The sequence below is a fragment of the Xyrauchen texanus genome, chromosome 36 (genome assembly GCF_025860055.1).
Source record: "Xyrauchen texanus isolate HMW12.3.18 chromosome 36, RBS_HiC_50CHRs, whole genome shotgun sequence".
Classification (NCBI taxonomy): domain Eukaryota; kingdom Metazoa; phylum Chordata; class Actinopteri; order Cypriniformes; family Catostomidae; genus Xyrauchen; species Xyrauchen texanus.
The window spans coordinates 7,133,649-7,151,455 of NC_068311.1; positions in this window are offsets into that span (position 1 = coordinate 7,133,649).

The following is a 17,807-nucleotide window of genomic DNA, read 5'->3' on the forward strand; positions in this document are numbered from 1 at the left end:
TCCTTCCTCTGAACACACATAAATTCACACATGTATCTCCCAGTACTCACCTCTGTAACACCACAGTGATTATATAATCGCATTTTGCAAATGTACTGCTACAAAGGCTCATGGACAGATAAGAAGTTGTGCAAATTGTTATGCAAGATAGTATCTTCAGTGTGGAGGCAAGAGATTTTTCTCACCTTATGATGCGCAACGCTTCAAACTATCATGGAAAAAACGGTGAATTTTTACATTTACTTCACACTAAGGAAAGTCTTGGATTATCTCCTCGCTGTAATTCAACTGGTGCAATGTGGTCCCTAGAGGCCGGCCGATTTTTAGCATTTTTTAACATAATCGGCATCGGCCAATATCCAAGTATATCAAGCCGATTATTAGGCAGGTGCATCTGTGGGCAGCCTAGTGTTGTTGTGGAACACGTGTTCGACACACGCTACCCCTAGAGTCATTTTCCAGCAGAGTGAGCAGACCTCATCCAGTGCCCAAGGAAGGAGCTAAGCTCCTTGGAGAAAATGGTAAGGATTAAATTTGTATAACTTATTTATATTTAATTAAAAACTTTTGATATGTTACTGCCAACTTCGAGAAAAAACGCGACATGACGTTCAGCTACTTTGGATATTGATAGCGTAGTTGAAGTTGCATTATCACAGCAGAAGGGTTGCTATCATGTCACAATAAGCAAGCAAGAATTTTGCAATTACAGACAGTGAATCTGAGACTTTTATTTGTTCTGTTTGTGTGTCTTATATTTGAGAGGGTTGTCACTCAATGCAGATAAATAAGTAATAAAAATATACCAACGCACTATAGGCTAGTGAAGGACTGGCTTTGGTAAGCTCGGACGTTATCGGTTCTGCTGTCGGTACTGGAGAAATTAAGAAAATACATTCTTTATTGCTATAAAGAGAAAGTTATTTTATCTCGCCAGCCATTTCTATGTATAATAATATGAAACCATTTGTCTGTGATGCAATTTAGCTATTCGCAGTCGGAGAGAGAGAGAGAGAGATCTCGTGCACAGCGAGCACAACAAGAGCCCTGCATAATGAGTGACGACGGAGGACAGAACTAAACATTTAAACGTAGCCTGGTTTAGATCTGTGATTATTAGTCTGATTTTATTTTAGATTTCGCCTTCCAAAGATTATAAAAAGAATATTTATACATAAGCCGCATTCTGTCTAGCACAATTTCCTTCTCTTCACAGCGGTGCACTGACATTTCTCCCTAAAACTCAAACTTAACATCAGAATCAGCACGATCGGTGATTGTTGTAAAATGCAGTCTAGCTACTGTTGCTAAATTGCGGGACGCGTTTAATAATAAATAGAGCGCAAGAGATACCGTTCCCAAGGCGGCGCGCACTCCGAAACAGACCGCAAAGAGACAAGCAAAGTATTGGCTACTTTGGGTTTCATGCGTCTAAACGATCAACTATACACAAAAATATGTCAAAACGACCGGCTTGGAGATTCACTTAAACACAGTTTATGTCTTAAATGGACGTAGTTATGGAAATAGTTTGGAGAAAATATGCTGCATCAGGAGCCTATTAGACTTCGGTCTTAAAGGGAAGCTGTCTATAATAAACATGCTGACGATTGAGCCATTACTGCGAATCAAACAACAAAAGGCAAAGAGAAAATCACTTACAGCTCTTGAATGAATAACTTCTGCATTAATAAGCATTAATCTATCTATGATAAACTATGCAGTGTTATTTTACAATTGATTACTTTATTAGATTACTTTTTAGACCACACCTGAACAGTAATGTTAGTAGACCTTACTGAAATTAAATCACTGTGCCTATATAACCTTTATATTTGTTTATATATATATATATATATATATATATATATATATATATATATATATATATAACAAAAAGAACCGTTAAGAATACCGTTAAAGTACCGGATCGATAAGCAGTATCGGTAAGATAGTAATACCATTAAAACCTTAACGATACCCATCCCTAGTTATGTCTGTGCTTCTCTTGGATGCTCTGAATATTGGATTACGTGTTCTCAACCTTCGTGTCTCGGAGCAGTTCGTAACACCTGCTTTGTTTATTTAATATATTTGTTATACATTATTTATACAATATGTTTTTACATTATACATTTTTAATTTAAGTGTACAAGTGCAGATTGGTCAAGTGTTCAATAAATGTATTTGTTGAGAAATGTTGTCTATCTTAAGTAATTATTTGTGTTTCAAATAAAAGGTTCAAATAAGAGGTTAAAAACAAGCACATATCGGCCAAATATCGGCCAAAATAAATCGGCAGCATTAATCGGCCATCGGCCGACCCGGATTTCAAAAGATCGGCATCGGCCTGAAAAAAACAATATCGGTCGACCTCTACTAAAAATGTCTGAATGTGATTGCATTAACCAACGGTAGTAAACCAACAGCAGAACAAAAGATGTAGACGTCCATGCCAAATACTGAAAGGGCTTATATTTCCAAGTAGCTTTGGTGCGTGAACTCCAAAAGAGAGCCAAAAGTAGAAAAAGTCCTACAGTTTTTTAGTTTATTGAGAGGCCAAAAAGTGCAAAAGTGCTCAGTGCAAAACACAAGAGCACTTTCTGGCCTCACAATTTACAAAATATTTTTAAAGACTTTTTCTACACATTGTGTGCAAGCGTCCCCTCTCTTTTGGATCATTGCATTAACTAAAAAAATATCAAACCGATTGGCATTTATTTTAAAGAAAGATAGCATACACACACTTTTCAAGCAAAGCATTTCACAAAAAAGCATTTTAAATTTAAACTTTTAACTTTTTAAATTTTAAACATTTACATTTTGAACCTTTCTGGGTGTCAAACGTTAGTGGAACATGTCCAGAGTTATTGTGAAGATACCTGTGGTTACTCTGCACTTGCAAATGTGAGGGATCTGGCTTCATCCATCCACTAAAAATCCCCTTGCAACTATTTGGAGACTGTAAAGGGTGCACCTTTTTTTTTTTTTTTTATGTAAGGTTATATATTTTTTTATTACCTATGGCAATAAAATTCCTACATTTGAAAGTGTGGCTTGATGTACAAATAATTTTGGGGGATAAGGTTCTATTTTCTATTTATTTATTTTTTATTGTTTGCAAATCAAGAATTATTCTAATCAGGGTTCACACAATTAATAGTAAACATGTATAAAGAGTAAGACTTGATAAAATTACATAATAAATGGCGATTTAACTATGAAAATCAACGTTCACTCTAAAAATGGGCTTCTCTCATGTTCTGAAAACTGTTATACAAGAAACCACAACTGAGAGAAGTAGCCTGTAGGCCAACTACATTCATACATTTATGACACATTTAAATGTCTTCAGGTCAGGTTTCCTGTTGGGAGACTAGACTTTGTCTTAAATAAAAGATATCTATTGCAAAATGTGTCTAAATATAATTTTAAGTGCTATCGAAGAGTGTAGAGACTAACAGTCAGAGGTGTGTGTGCTTGCACATACTTAACTATAGTTTGGAGACAAATAAAATCTGGCAAAACCTTTCTATGCAGACATCCGGGAACGTCCTCAATTGGAAAGAAGATTCATACATGAATATGCATATACACATATATATACAATTCTAAAAGTGTGAAAAGTTTTATGTGTATAGGTTTTCGGTTATTCTATAATAAGTGGTTAGTCTATAGTTTTGCTGGTAGCTCATTTAGCAGTTGCTGCTTGAATGGTCCAGTAATTTCCAGACTGTCTCCCCCCTCCCTTGGAAAGAAATGTCAAGTTTTGCATACTGTACTCAACGGTTTTCACAGCCACATTAAGATGGTGATGCACAGTGAAACTGTACTACAATGACTGAAACCTCTCAAGGAACTTAAATCACCTTGAAAACACACTCCACTGCACCTATCCTCTTCTGATGTGTGTGGTTTATATATATATATATATATATATATATATATATATATATATATATATATATATAGAGGGTATCCCAACCACAAAGTGGTACACTTTAGATATGTTTGCTCCGCACTGTGAGCTCAGTTTGGTTAGTTTTAAAAATAATTATTCATGATGAAACAATTAAAGATCTTTCATCCTTTACTATCATTTTAAGATATTTAAAAAAACACTGTCTGTAGGGAATAAATACCCCTTGGAATTGCTTGATGAGCAAAGTGAAGTGAAACGGATTCACTTTATCAAATCAAATCAAATCACTTTATTGTCACACTACCATGTACACAAGTGCAACAGTAGGTGAAATTCTTGTGTGCAGTTCCGAGCAACATAGCAGTCATGACAGTGACGAGACATATACCAATTACAGTAAACAACATACTTACACAACACAATTTACATATCAATGTACACATACTTACACAACACAATAATTATATACAATGTACAGTAAACAATACACACAATATAGAATACACAATATACAATACAATAAGTAAGGAGTATATGAAATATATATATATATATATACTCCAAACTTCTCAGACACAAAGCCTAAATCCCAAACAGCTCATTCCCATGGAGCTCCAAATTTGGAGGCCGTGAAAATGGAACAAGTGGGGATAACACCTTGTGGTGAGAAATTGCGAGCCTCGAAAGCAAAGTTGTCCCCGTCGGACCCTTGTAATGTTTAAAAAAAAAAAAAACACATCAATGCTCCGAAATTAACACTGTATAAATGACGTCCTTACTTGTTTGCCACTCTAAAGGAAGGAGTAATAATCCTTGCTTCGATGTGGGTCGCTGGAACATGAACAAAAAACAAACAATCATGCGCTGAAGAACAGAAAATCGGACTCGATTGCACGAAAGCAAGCGCTTTTACGGAGCTCGTGATTAAGAATAAATTGGCATGATCGTACAAGGGCTTTAGACCACGTGACACTCAGAGCGTGTCCCAATGCGATTACGCAGCTTGAGTTCCTACAAAATTAGCTACTTGGATCATTCAGCTGATGATACATTGAAAATAACACCTTTCCAAGAAATTTCAGTCACATTTTTGTATAGCCCAATTTAACACAACAATAGTTGACCAATGTGCTGTTCAGTAGTAATAAACATTAAACATAATTAAAATAAAATATTTATAACAATTATCAACAATAGTACTCCATGTCAGTAGACAGCAAACTTAAAAAAACATGAGTTTTTGAAAATTACAAGTGATACAGGATACAGGAGATTTGAAATATGTTATTTGATCGTAATCATGACAACCGTTTTGAATAAATATTTTTTTCCCCGTTGAAGTAGATAGGTGTACGCTGCTTGTAAACATCCACTGTTGACATGACGCAACAGGTGCTTACAGTATAGACAACATCATCGATTAGTATGGGAGCTATTTGCATTTGATTGGGAGTTTTTTTAGGCCATTAAGTTTAGTAAATCTGACAACTAAAAAAGTAGCACACCCCTACTCATTAAGCCACACTGAGCTATCACTCATGTTCATAGTACAAAAGGTGTGAGACAACATAGCAAGGACCACTAATATTCTATTTTGTCAATCCATTCATTCAGAGTCTTTTTTTTGTACCACAACTATAGTATGTGTAGACCTTAAGACAGAACAGTGTAATGAGACTATTTAGAATTTATACTAACATTGTGCATGTAGTTTTAAGCATGAGCTAATTTTAAACAACCAAGCTACACAACCAGGGAGGCTGACTTTTCTGAGACTAGCCTTACTAAATCAACCGTCAATGCATACCTTGATGACCAAACATTTATGGTTTATATAAAGGGTAAAGTGTGCAAACTGTGCATAATGCATTTAAATGTCATTACAGTACAATCAGATAGCAGAAGACCACCTGTTAAGTGAGCAAAGAGGCTTGACATTAATATCAAAAGCCACAGTTTACAGATCACTCAAGACATCAACGTATTGACACTTCCACACTCTCTATTTTGACCACTACCCACATGTTGCTGAGTCATTTTCAAATAAACACCATCATCTGTGAAAAGGTATGAGAGAATGTGTGTGGTGTGTACATGTGTAAAATTGAGGAGGGAACATGGGGGAGGGGGGCTTCTGAGCAAAGTATTTTTACAGATCTCTGGAACTTAGCAACGGATTTGTTTTGTTACAGTATTACAAAATAATTAGTATAGTTTTGTCAGTGGTCCCTACTGAAATATAGCAGCTTAAACTAGCCTCAGCTGGTTTGTGGGTCTTTATTTTTTTAAATGTTAGTAAATGACTGGGTGAACTAACCCTTTAATTAACTAGCACAATCCAAGTCCATTAGATTATATCATTTGACATTTGCAGAAAACTGTAAGACCTTAAGGGAAACAACATAAGCAGGTCAACTCTGCAGTGGTGACCTACCTCAAGTGGGCCACTGTTTTAATGCTAGGAACCTGCAGTGTATGAACAATAAAGAGTCCAGTTTAACTTAACAGAATCAAAACTTTTTTTTTTTTTTTTATGTTGCCGTATGCAAGAAATAAGAAAAACTAAGGAACCAATCTTGTCATCTTTCAGCAAGACAAGCAACCAGGTGAGACTCATGCCCAGCTTATGTTATGTCTTAAAGCTTTCTTTTTAAAATGTCTAGAGCCACTAAGTGTCCTGAAAAACCACAACTACAACATCTTTGCAGTGGATTATCAGTTCTAAGAAACAATTGCACAACCCCCTTTGGTGTGACAAGCTTCCTGCAAAGATTTGCGAAAAGATATGCAGCTTCCAGCCTTAGCCATCTTACCCTAGGTGGCACCAGAAACTCAACCAGCTGCTGTTTCTTGCATGTTATATTTTATTCAAGGACCCAATAGCAGATGCGGAACACAGATGATTCGAAAACAAACTTGCCCAAGACAAACTGCACCCCTAGTGTTGTTGCAGTGGCATGGGGTATAAGTGGTGTCAATGAGCTTTTACTATAGTAATATAGTAACCATGTTTTTTGGTGGACATCGTAGATTTGATGTAATTAACATTGGTGTTACTACAGAAATATGGTGTTGTTTAAATAGTAACCATGTTTAATTTTGTGGTTACTTTGATCTCACTAAAATAATACCATGTTGATACAATGGTTATTGTAGTAAATCCATGATTAATTTTTGTAAGGGAAGGTTGGGGTTAGATTTAGGGGTAGGGGTTGGTGTAACGTGTCTGTGCTAATCGGGATGCAAATACCATCTAATAATAGTTTACACTTAGTGCACAGTCTCTGCTAATTTTTATTCTGTTCTCTTTACACAAACGTTTGTTAACAACAGTTAATGCATATTAAAAAATACATTATATTGGTGAGTGTCCTCTGAGTGAATATATACAAATGATATGCATTTGAGTGTTTGATATGCAGACAACTATAATTAAGCCATTCAAAAATTGATTCACTCGAAAAGTGGAAACATTCAGTTACGTGCCACAATTCCGTTTGGTACCAGTAGTGGTGCAGAGATGACACACTTCGCCTTCTAATGGGAAGGTCACACCCTATTTCCTACACCCTGCAGAAAACATGAATGCCAAATTTCATACACTTTCTACTTGGACCCCTCATAAGTCAGGACCATCTCCAAGGTTCCTCTGTAAATATTTTAATTTTGGCTTAGTGAAGAAGTAATGTGGTCAAGACCTTCAACTACTTCACAGCCCTGCATTTACTGAATTATCACCTTACAATGTCTGTAAACCAATCAGAATTAAGCATTCAACAGCTCTGTGGTATAATGCTTCTTAATTACTTCTATTATTTGATTAACATATATAAAATGTCACTGAATCTTTGACTAGCAAATAAGTATGACTGGGACAAAAATGAATTGAGAGCTAAAATAATTTACTTGGAAGAAGAACAACTTCCATAATGACTAGGATTTACACAAAATCCATGAATGACAAGCAGTTCTTAGCTACCACAGCGTTTCACCAGACTGATCTCTGTAAACACAAGCTAGTGAAAAAGCAACAAATGTCAAGAGTTGTGGTTGAGAGAAACGTAGAGTGAGAAAGAGAGAGAGAGAGCGAGATGAGAGATGTGAGAGTGAGTGAAGGAGAAAACAAGAAACATATAGCACTGAATGTGTCATGAATGAATCTTGTACGGGGAAGTCTCCAGCCGTGGTTTATCATGAAATTCGCTGTTATTTGAAGGTTTGATGCAGCAAGATGAAGAGACCAATGGAGACCAACTTGGTTACTTGTCAGCAATAACAATGTACGGGAAATGTGACGACTAAAACACAGTTTTCTATTTCATGCTGTAATTAACATAATTCTTTTAACACTGTATTTTGAGGTTGTCTGTGGTGTGGTGTTATCCTCAGGTCAAAGGATGTGATAAGCAGTACATGTAATTCCTTTTGAGTTTGCAAGATAAATGTCAAACATATGTAAGCTGGACAGCGTATTAATGTAGCTGTGAGGATCCAGAACTTTTAGGGAACATGATCATCGTAAACTAGAGAAATTTCTGACTGTAGATCTAAATTCTGTCCTTAAAACCTCCTGAATGCCAGCCCTTTTTTGTAATTGAGGTTTAGGCGGTATCTACTACACCATAAAAAAGTTTAAATAAAGGGCTGTGAATCTAACACATTAATTTAGTATAATTAATTTTATATATATATATATATATATATATATATATATATATATATATATATATATATATATATATATATATAAAAATAATGTTAAAAAATAACATCCCCCCCTACGCAAATTCTGTAACAAAAGTACATTCACACACTGAGCACTTTATAAGGAACATTCTGGTCCTAATAAATTGCCCGAAGTGGTCTTCTGTTGTTGTAGCCCATCCGCATCAACGTTCGACTTGTTATGCATTCTGAGTTGCTATTCTGGTCTCTACAATTGTACAGAGCGGTTATCTGAGTTACAGTAGCCTTTTTGTCAGTCTGAACCAGTCTGGCCATTCTCCATTGACCTCTCTCATCGGTGTTTCCATTTTATTTTATTCATCATTGGCATTTCTATCCCAATCAAAGTTTGCACTACATATAATTATTTTATATAAAGGGCAAAATTTACAACAAAACATTTAAAATGGTGTATTTTTATCTAACATTTGTTTTAATTTCCCTCATAATTTTATAAACATATTTAATTCCATTTTATGCATGTACACTCACTGAGCACTTTATTATGTACGCCTCTACACTTACTTATTCATGTGATTATCTAATCAGCCAATCCTGTGACAGCAGTGCAATGCATAAAATCCTGTAGATATGGGTCCGAAGCATCAGTTAATGTTCACATCAACCATCAGTACGGGGAAACAAATGTAATCTCACCATGGCATGATTGTTGGTGCCAGACGAGGTGGTTTGCGTATTTCTGTTACTGCTGATCTCCTGGGATTTTCACGCAAAACAGTCTCTAGTGTTCACACAGAATGAAGCCAAAAACAACAAAAACATCCAGTGAGTGACAGTTCTGTGTATGGAAACACCTTGTTGATGAGATAGGTCAACAAATAATGGCCAGACTGGTTCAAGCTGATAGAAAGGCTACTGTAACTCAGATAACCACTCTGTACAATTGTAGAGAGCAGTATAACATCTCAGAATGCACAACACATCGAACCATGAGGAGGATGGGCTTTAACAGCAGAAGACCACATCAGGTACTTTATTAGGACCATAGTGTTCCTTATAAAGTGCTCAGTGAGTGTATATTTGATATCTTGATATTACATTTATGTAACAAAGCCAGGGCTGTAGCAACCATTATAACCTGGGGTGGAGACATGTTCTCCTTAATTCTAGAAATACTTTTAGGAAATTAAACATTATATTTATATTTCAGGAATTAAAAATTATATTTGAAGAGTTTCGGCAACTGTGCATGAAAAAAGTAGCTTGCCTAAAGAACACCTTTAAGACCCATTGGTCGGTTCGACACTAAACAGAACCAATGTGGTTAACAGTACAACCCAAGGTTGTGTAATCAATACCCTTTTTCTTTTCAGGCATACAGGGCAAAAATTTCAAGTTAAATTTTTTTATTTTAAAACATGATTGCTTTGCTGATGTGAAAGTAATTATGTTTAGTCATAACTAGGTATGGAGAGTAGTGCATAATTTACTTTTGCATTAAAAACATGATATTCCGTGACATATTTTAATTCACTATTTGCAGTCATTCTGGAACAAACGGTGGTTCATTGCCTGGCTCAAGGGAAAAGTAGTGGTATTGTTCTTTTTTTGTAATGTATGGGTCATCCATCGATGTGATCAAACCTGCGATCTTAGCACTAGCCCAAAGCCTTTATCACTAGTCTATCACCATTCCATGGTGTATCAGCATCAGTATAGTATAAGGGGGCTGCCCCAGTGTAGACAAGTGGGATGGATAGCCCCTGGGGTGAGTAATGCTGTCCAGTGACACATTTTTGTCAGTGGCCACAAGTCACATCTATGTCTAACCTTTTCTAAAGTTAAAAGAACAGCTCATTGTTGATTCCATTGTGCCATTATGTCTTTGATGTTAATTATGTATGTGACACTTAATTGTGTGAAACAGTTGTCTACAGCTGCCCACAATGCTACTTGTGTCTGTAATTCCACCAAGTTAAACTGAGGGGTGAGGATATGGATTGTTCTGGAGAAAATTATGCAAATCTTTTGTCTCTTTTTTTGAAACACCTCCAACCCACCCACTCCAACCCATAGAGTTAAGTTTCTAGTTCCTCAGAAATGCCAGTGCTCACCCTGACCTGTGTTAAAAACAAAAGGGAAGCTTACTGAACAAGGTACAGTAGTGTCTCCCAGAGCTGTGGTTTGACTAAAGGTATTTCCCTGCACGTTTACTCAAAATTAACATCATGCATACTCACACACAAACAAAACACCACGTTTACCACAATAGTTTTAGATGTATGTTCACTGAAGGGTAAGTTTACACATCTGAATACTGTGCTTAAAAATGATTGCATCTATAAAAATAAAAATAAATAAATCTGATCATGACGCGAACACCACGTTTACTTTTATCACACTCCCTTTAGATGCTTTGTTTCCTCCTTTTCAGTTCATTTTTATTTCAAATAAATTGCTTTCTGATGACATGTACAGCCACTGTCTGTCTTCCCTTATATGGACTGATAAATGGAGAATTGTGAAATTTGCAAAAGATGGGCTTGAACCCAGAATCTTTGAATCAAATCTTTTTAAAAATCCTTTTTATTTTTTATAATCACCAACTATTTTTGGTCAAATTTTACATATTGAGTGTGAAATACCTATGGATGGATAGATGGATAGATGGATGGATGGATGGATGGATGGATGGATATTATGAGGAATAGAATAAATGAGCAGCAGACAGACAAAAAGATGTATTTACCTCAAATATGAACACATTTGGCAATGATGTTGAGTCTCTGGACAACACTGATAGACCTACCCATCATGAGAGTTGAAACTACACTCAATGCCCTGAAAACAGCTCACGCTCAGTCAAATATGACCTATATTACCTAATTTGTGAACACGGCTGGATGTAGGCATGGGCAGGGGTCTTACTGAGTCTTGCCGACCCAAATAAAACTTTAGCAAACACGATATATATATATATATATATATATATATATATATATATATATATATATACACACACACACACTGGTGGCCAAATGGAATAATGTCAAGATTTCGCTGTTTCTGAAAGAAATTGGTACTTTAATTCACCAAAGTGGCATTCAAATTATCACTAAGTATAGTCAGGACATTACTGATGTAAAAAACAGCACCATCACTATTTGAAAAAAGACTAATTTAGACAAGCCCCATTCCCAGCAGCCATCACTCCAACACCTCATCCTTGAGTAATTATGCTAAATTGCTAATTTGGTACTAGAAAATCACTTGCCGTTATATCAAACACAGTTGAAAGCTATTTGGTTCATTAAATGAAGCTTAACATTGTCTTTGTGTTTTTTTTTTTTGAGTTGACACACTATGTAATAGACAGTGTTGGGGAGTAACAGAATACATGTAACGGCATTACGTATTTAAAATAAAAATATATAAGTAACTGTATTCCACTAAAGTTACAATTTACATTATTGGACATTAGAAGACAATTAGAAATTTAAAAAGTATTTTGATTACTGAAGAGATTACTTTGCATTTTATTGTCATTTGTTTCATTTAATATTTAGTCCTTTCAGATGGAAAACATTTATACATATAAATGATGCAATCCAAAGCACATTTGAATAGCGGTGAAACACTTTCTTATGATGTGTTACATTCATACGAGCAGACAGAGAAGTCAGAATGTTTGGAGCAGAAGAAATAGAAATAAGCCTTATATAAATTGTCAGCTTTATGCTAAGCTAAACTGCTATTTCTAGCTATTTTACATGCACATGTTACCAGGCACAATCATATTTTTTTATCCAGAAAATTCACATTAGATCACAATTTCTTTTTTCTAGTAAGACTTTTGATATTAGGGCAAAAATTTATAATATAATTTATGATATTTTTTGCATTGTTTTCCTGTAAAAATATCTAAAAATCCTTAAAACAAGATACATTTGATTTATCTTGTTTTAGAAACAACACTGCATAAGATATTTAGGTTTTTCAGAGAATGTATTTTTAACGTGTATTTTTTCTTACTGTCTTACAGTTTTTATAATCAAAACAAGTGAAAAAATCTACCAGTACTGATGAAGAAATCCAAAGTATTTAGATACTGTTTGGTATACTACCTCCCATGCTCACTTATGCAGGGATGGCTCTAGCAGTTTGGCGGCCTTCAGAAGATTTAAAAAATTGGGCCCCCTACCTACAAGTATACCTATCCAAACACACCCAACATCAATAGCTAAGCAAGCTTAAAATTGTGCAAATAATCAAGTCTATTTATTCAAAAGCTTAAAAATGCATAACTGTCATCTACTTAAGAAGTCCAAAAAATAAGGAATATATTTTTTTAAACAAACAAACAAATGTCTCCGTTCCCTGATGAGAGCCCTGGACACCTGTATTCTTTTGAGGAAAGGTCAATAAGAATTGGCGAGTGGAATTTGCATACGGGTATAAAAGGAGAAGGATTGCCTTCTCTTATTCAGATTTTTTGTTTGGAGCTGAGTGGTTGTACTATCAGCGAGCTGAATACTACTGCTGTTCCATTCACCTCTTAAGAAGCGTGGTTACCATGACCCCCTTCAGGGATCAGGTGGTGTGCCTGCAAACACTGCCACGGGAAGAGGCGGACCCAACCCTGTTGTTGCTGTGTCCGTTGTGTGCTTTGGGCACCTACTTGTATCGCAAGCACCTACTTGTATCACAAGCGGAGATTTAGATGCATGTGAACATGACATACTCGTAATTACCACTTCAGAAGTGGAAAGTAAGGATAATACCAATAGCACAAGAAGGCAGCGTTAACCTCATCGCTGGGAGTGGGAAGAAACACACCTGATGTGCAGTGTTGGTGAGTAGCTAACTACATGTAGCGACGTTACTAACTTAACTACATTTTTAAGTGGCTTGACAGCAGCTCAGCTGCTTTTGAAACAGAGTAGCTTTTCCAGTAGCAAACTACTTTTTCCAGCAAGTAGCGGTGTAGCGTGACCAAATGCTACATCAGGTTGGTCAGATTATAACTAATAGCCTTCCTTATTGAGTAGAAACCAAACATTTACTGGCAAAACGTCTGATGTTCTGACAGCATATTTCTGTCTGCTGATCAGAATGAGGCAGTCTTCTTCTTTTGTAATGGCAGATCACACACAAAAATAGTGAATTACCACCATCTACTGAGAGCTTATTACAGTACACTTCGATAAGCAGAAAGCGTCTGATGGTTATGTAAAGCGAGCAATCACAATTTGTTTACCTTTACAACACCTACATGGGCAGGTAAATCTGAAAATCTAAAGAATGTTTCAGACACTTTGTTCTTAATAGATCACATAACAGCTTATTTACCTTTACTATTTTAAATATAATAATTCAAAAAGACATTATTGCCTTTTGAGGGATATTGTTTCTGTTCTAAATTTGTTTATTCCGCTTCTCATAATCTGTGTGTTATTGGGAGAAGCCAGTGAATTATTATAATATTTAAAAACATACATTATATATTATTATTATACTAATTACTATCATGCAGAACTATTGGATTTCTCAATATCTTAGCATTTAATTAACTATTATTTTCACGTAAAATAAATAAAATGATTGGTAAAAGAAATCGTCTCGGGTTACATGTGTAACCCTTGTTCCCTGAAAAAGGCGGAACGAGATGTTGCGCTGCTAAGCTCTACGGGGGAACAGCTTTCGCTGTGAGCCGAGCTGAATAATGTGTGGAACACGTCAATGGACATTGACCGGAATTTATAGCCTCAGCTGATGTAATCATTAGATGCACCTGAGGCCAGGCTATAAATGGATACGTCACCAGGTGTCGTCAGATACTTCTTTTTGAAGAGCAGTCCTGGGACGTCCCAGTGCGGCAAAGCAGCGCAACATCTCGTTCCGACTTTTTCAGGGAACAAGGGTTACACTTGTAACACGAGACGTTCCCTTTACAAAAGGCTTCACTACGATGTTGCACTGCTAAGCGCTACAGGGAACGCAATACCCACGCCACCGCACTTGGGGCTGTCCGGACCCCTACGGTTGTGCAGTGTACTCACAAAAACGCGAGAGGTCTCAGACATGAGCTTGAGATGTCGACTCAAGGGCATAAAAGCCCGGAGTAGCATAAACATCTAAACCATTAATTTTTTGATGAATGTGTGCGGAGAGGACCAGTCTGCCGCATCACAAACCTGTTCAGGCATGAGCTGAGATGTCGACTCAAGGGCATAAGAGCCCAGAGTAGCAAAGCATCTAACCCATAAAGTTCGATGAATGTGTGTGAAGAGAACCCTATCGCAACACAAACTTGTCATAAAAACTGATGAATGTGAGTGGAGAGGACCAGCCTGCCGCATCACAAAGTTGTTCAGGCATGAGCTGAGATGTCGACTCAAGGGCATAAGAGCCCAGAGTAGCAAAGCATCTAACCCACAAAGTTCGATGAATGTGTGCGAAGAGAACCCTATCGCAACACAAACTTGTCATAAAAACTGATGAATGTGAGCGGAGAGGACCAGCCTGCCGCATCACAAACTTGTTTAGGCATGGGCTGAGATGTCGACTCAAGGACATAAGAGTCCGGAGTAGCAAAGCATCTAAACCATAAAATGTGATTAGTGTGTGCGGACAGTGCCAACCTGCCGCACCACAAACTTGTTCGGTGTCAACTCAAGGGCGTAAGAGCCAAGAGTGGCAAGAACATCCAAACTATAAAAGTTTAATGAATGTGCGTGGAGAGGACCAACCTGCCGCACCACAAACTTGCTGCAGAGGGAGACCTCTAGCCAAGGCTTTAGAGGAGGAGAGCCCTCTGGAAGAGTGCGCCCTAAAACCTACTGGCGAAGCTTGAACGCGTGCCTCGTAGGCCCGGGCAGTAAGGTCCCTCACCCAAAGTGACAACCCGGTCACGGCTTCAAAGTGAAGAACTGCTGCCCTGACTTTACGCCACTAGCAAATGCGGTGGACATAATTCTGAAGGGCACAGACTGGACAAAGTCTGAGTAGTCTTTAGCTGCATTACAAACGCATTACAAACGGCAGGGAGCAGAAGGCTTAGAGAATGACTGGCCAAGGGTCGAGAAAGGCACCTTGGGCAGGTAGTCAGGGTGAGGGTGCAAAGAATGCTCTTGGTCCTACCTGGGGCAACTCAAAACAGGCCGGCAAAAGAGACAGAGCCTGTAGGTACCCAAGTCTCCTTAGAGACGTAATTGCCATATGAAAAACCATCTTGAGAGTCAGAAGTCTACCAAACGCTGACTCTAGAGGTTTTAAAAAGGGGAATCTTACCCTATATAGAGGTCCTAGCAAGGATGCCTCTTAGAGGGCACCCCGCCCACCAAGGCGTGGCAAGCCGAAGTGGGAGCCACATAGAACCTGGCAGTGGCGAGGCAAGTGCCCGTTGACAGTTCTTTCCACAGAAAATCCAGAACTGAAGCAAACTGGCAGTTAGCTTGTTCTGTAATTTGAACTTATTAGAAGGAAACGCATGCAGGAGCATTTGTGCCATGTATGCGCCACCACGATCAGCACCCCCGAGGGGGGGGACTGGGTGACTCGGGGAGAAGTAGAGGGGAGAGAGGGTTACTTAAGTGACGATGCCGAGCCCGGCGAGAGATAGCCCGCAAGCGTCTCTTCGACCGGCGGCATCACTGATGCCTCAGCACCCACGACAGTCGAATATAATGACGTCGAGGGTATGTGAACACGGGAAGAAAATATATATATATATATATATATATATATATATATATATATATATATATATATATATATATTTTTTTTTTTTTTTAGGGGTTCTCCATGAGCGAAAAAGCTCTTAATGGAGGTTTATCAAAGAAGGGAAGGAACCCATGAGGCGTTCCCTTTCTTAGACTGGAAGATAAAATCTATCCCCTAATTTGGAGCATTTGGGGGTCTCTTTTTTGCGTGGCCAGACCAATCTGGCAACCGCACGAGTAACAACATCGAGCAATTCCTCCGTAGATTTTTTATCGCGGACGGAAAGCTCGGAGGCAGGAAGAGAATAGCGATCCACCTCATGATCCGAGAAGTGTCGAGATCATGTGAAGAAACAGCTGGGTTTGGGGAGAGAGTGAGAGAAAGGGATCAACCCGTCTCTTGCTCCTCAGCCAAACCCATGCAAGAGCCCCACGAACGATCTTCTTTTCGAGAGTGCTGACTCCCGGAAGCAAGCGAGGCGAGCACGACGCACTCTGCCTGTTAAAGCAAATCGCAGTGCTCGCATCCGCCCTGCTGCAACGCGAGAGCAGCGTGCTCCCAAACAAACAGCAAAAACTGATGTGTGTCGTCTTCAGCTATAGAGCGAGAAGAGGGGAACAAGCACCGTTTGCGGCTTTCAGTCATTCTCTCTTTTTAGAAATATATATATATATAATATTTTCTAAACAGAAGAGAAAAGAGAACAAAGAACAAAGTTCACTGCACACTGTTTAACTGATTCTAACTCCTAACAGAGGAAAGAAAGTTTTGACAGGGTGTGTGAAACACACAGAAACAGAATCGCTCTGAAAAAAGAGTTTCTGACGACACCTGGTGACGTATCCATTTAAAGCCTGGCCTCAGGTGCATCTAATGATTACATCAGCCGAGGCTATAAATTCCGGTCAATGTCCATTGACGTGTTCCACACATTATTCAGCTCGGCTCACAGCGAAAGCTGTTCCCCCGTAGCGCTTAGCAGCGCAACATCGTAGTGAAGCCTTTTGTAAAGGGAACCTCTATGGCGTGTATTATTATGCAACAATCTAGGATGATCTATGGAGTGGTGGTGGAGTAGTGGTCTAAGCACATAACTGGTAATCTGGTAATCAGAAGGATGCTGGTTCGAAGCCCCACAGCCACCACCATTGTGTCTTTGAGCAAGGCACTTAACTCCAGGTTGCTCCGGGGGGATTGTCCCCGTAACAAGTGCACTGTAAGTCGCTTTGGATAAAAGCGTCTGCCAAATGCGTAAATGAATAAATGAAGGATGACCATCCATCCACTTTTTTTGGACCTGAACAAAGCGAACAATATTTGTAGAGCAACCTCTTTATGTGATCTGTAAAGCTGGCACTTGCATATCAATGGCTATAAAGTCAGAAAATACAATAAGCATGAACCCAGGTGAGGGGAGAAACAAGCCCTGAGTCTTTATTCACATATTATCCACTCTAAATATTATGTGACAAGAACA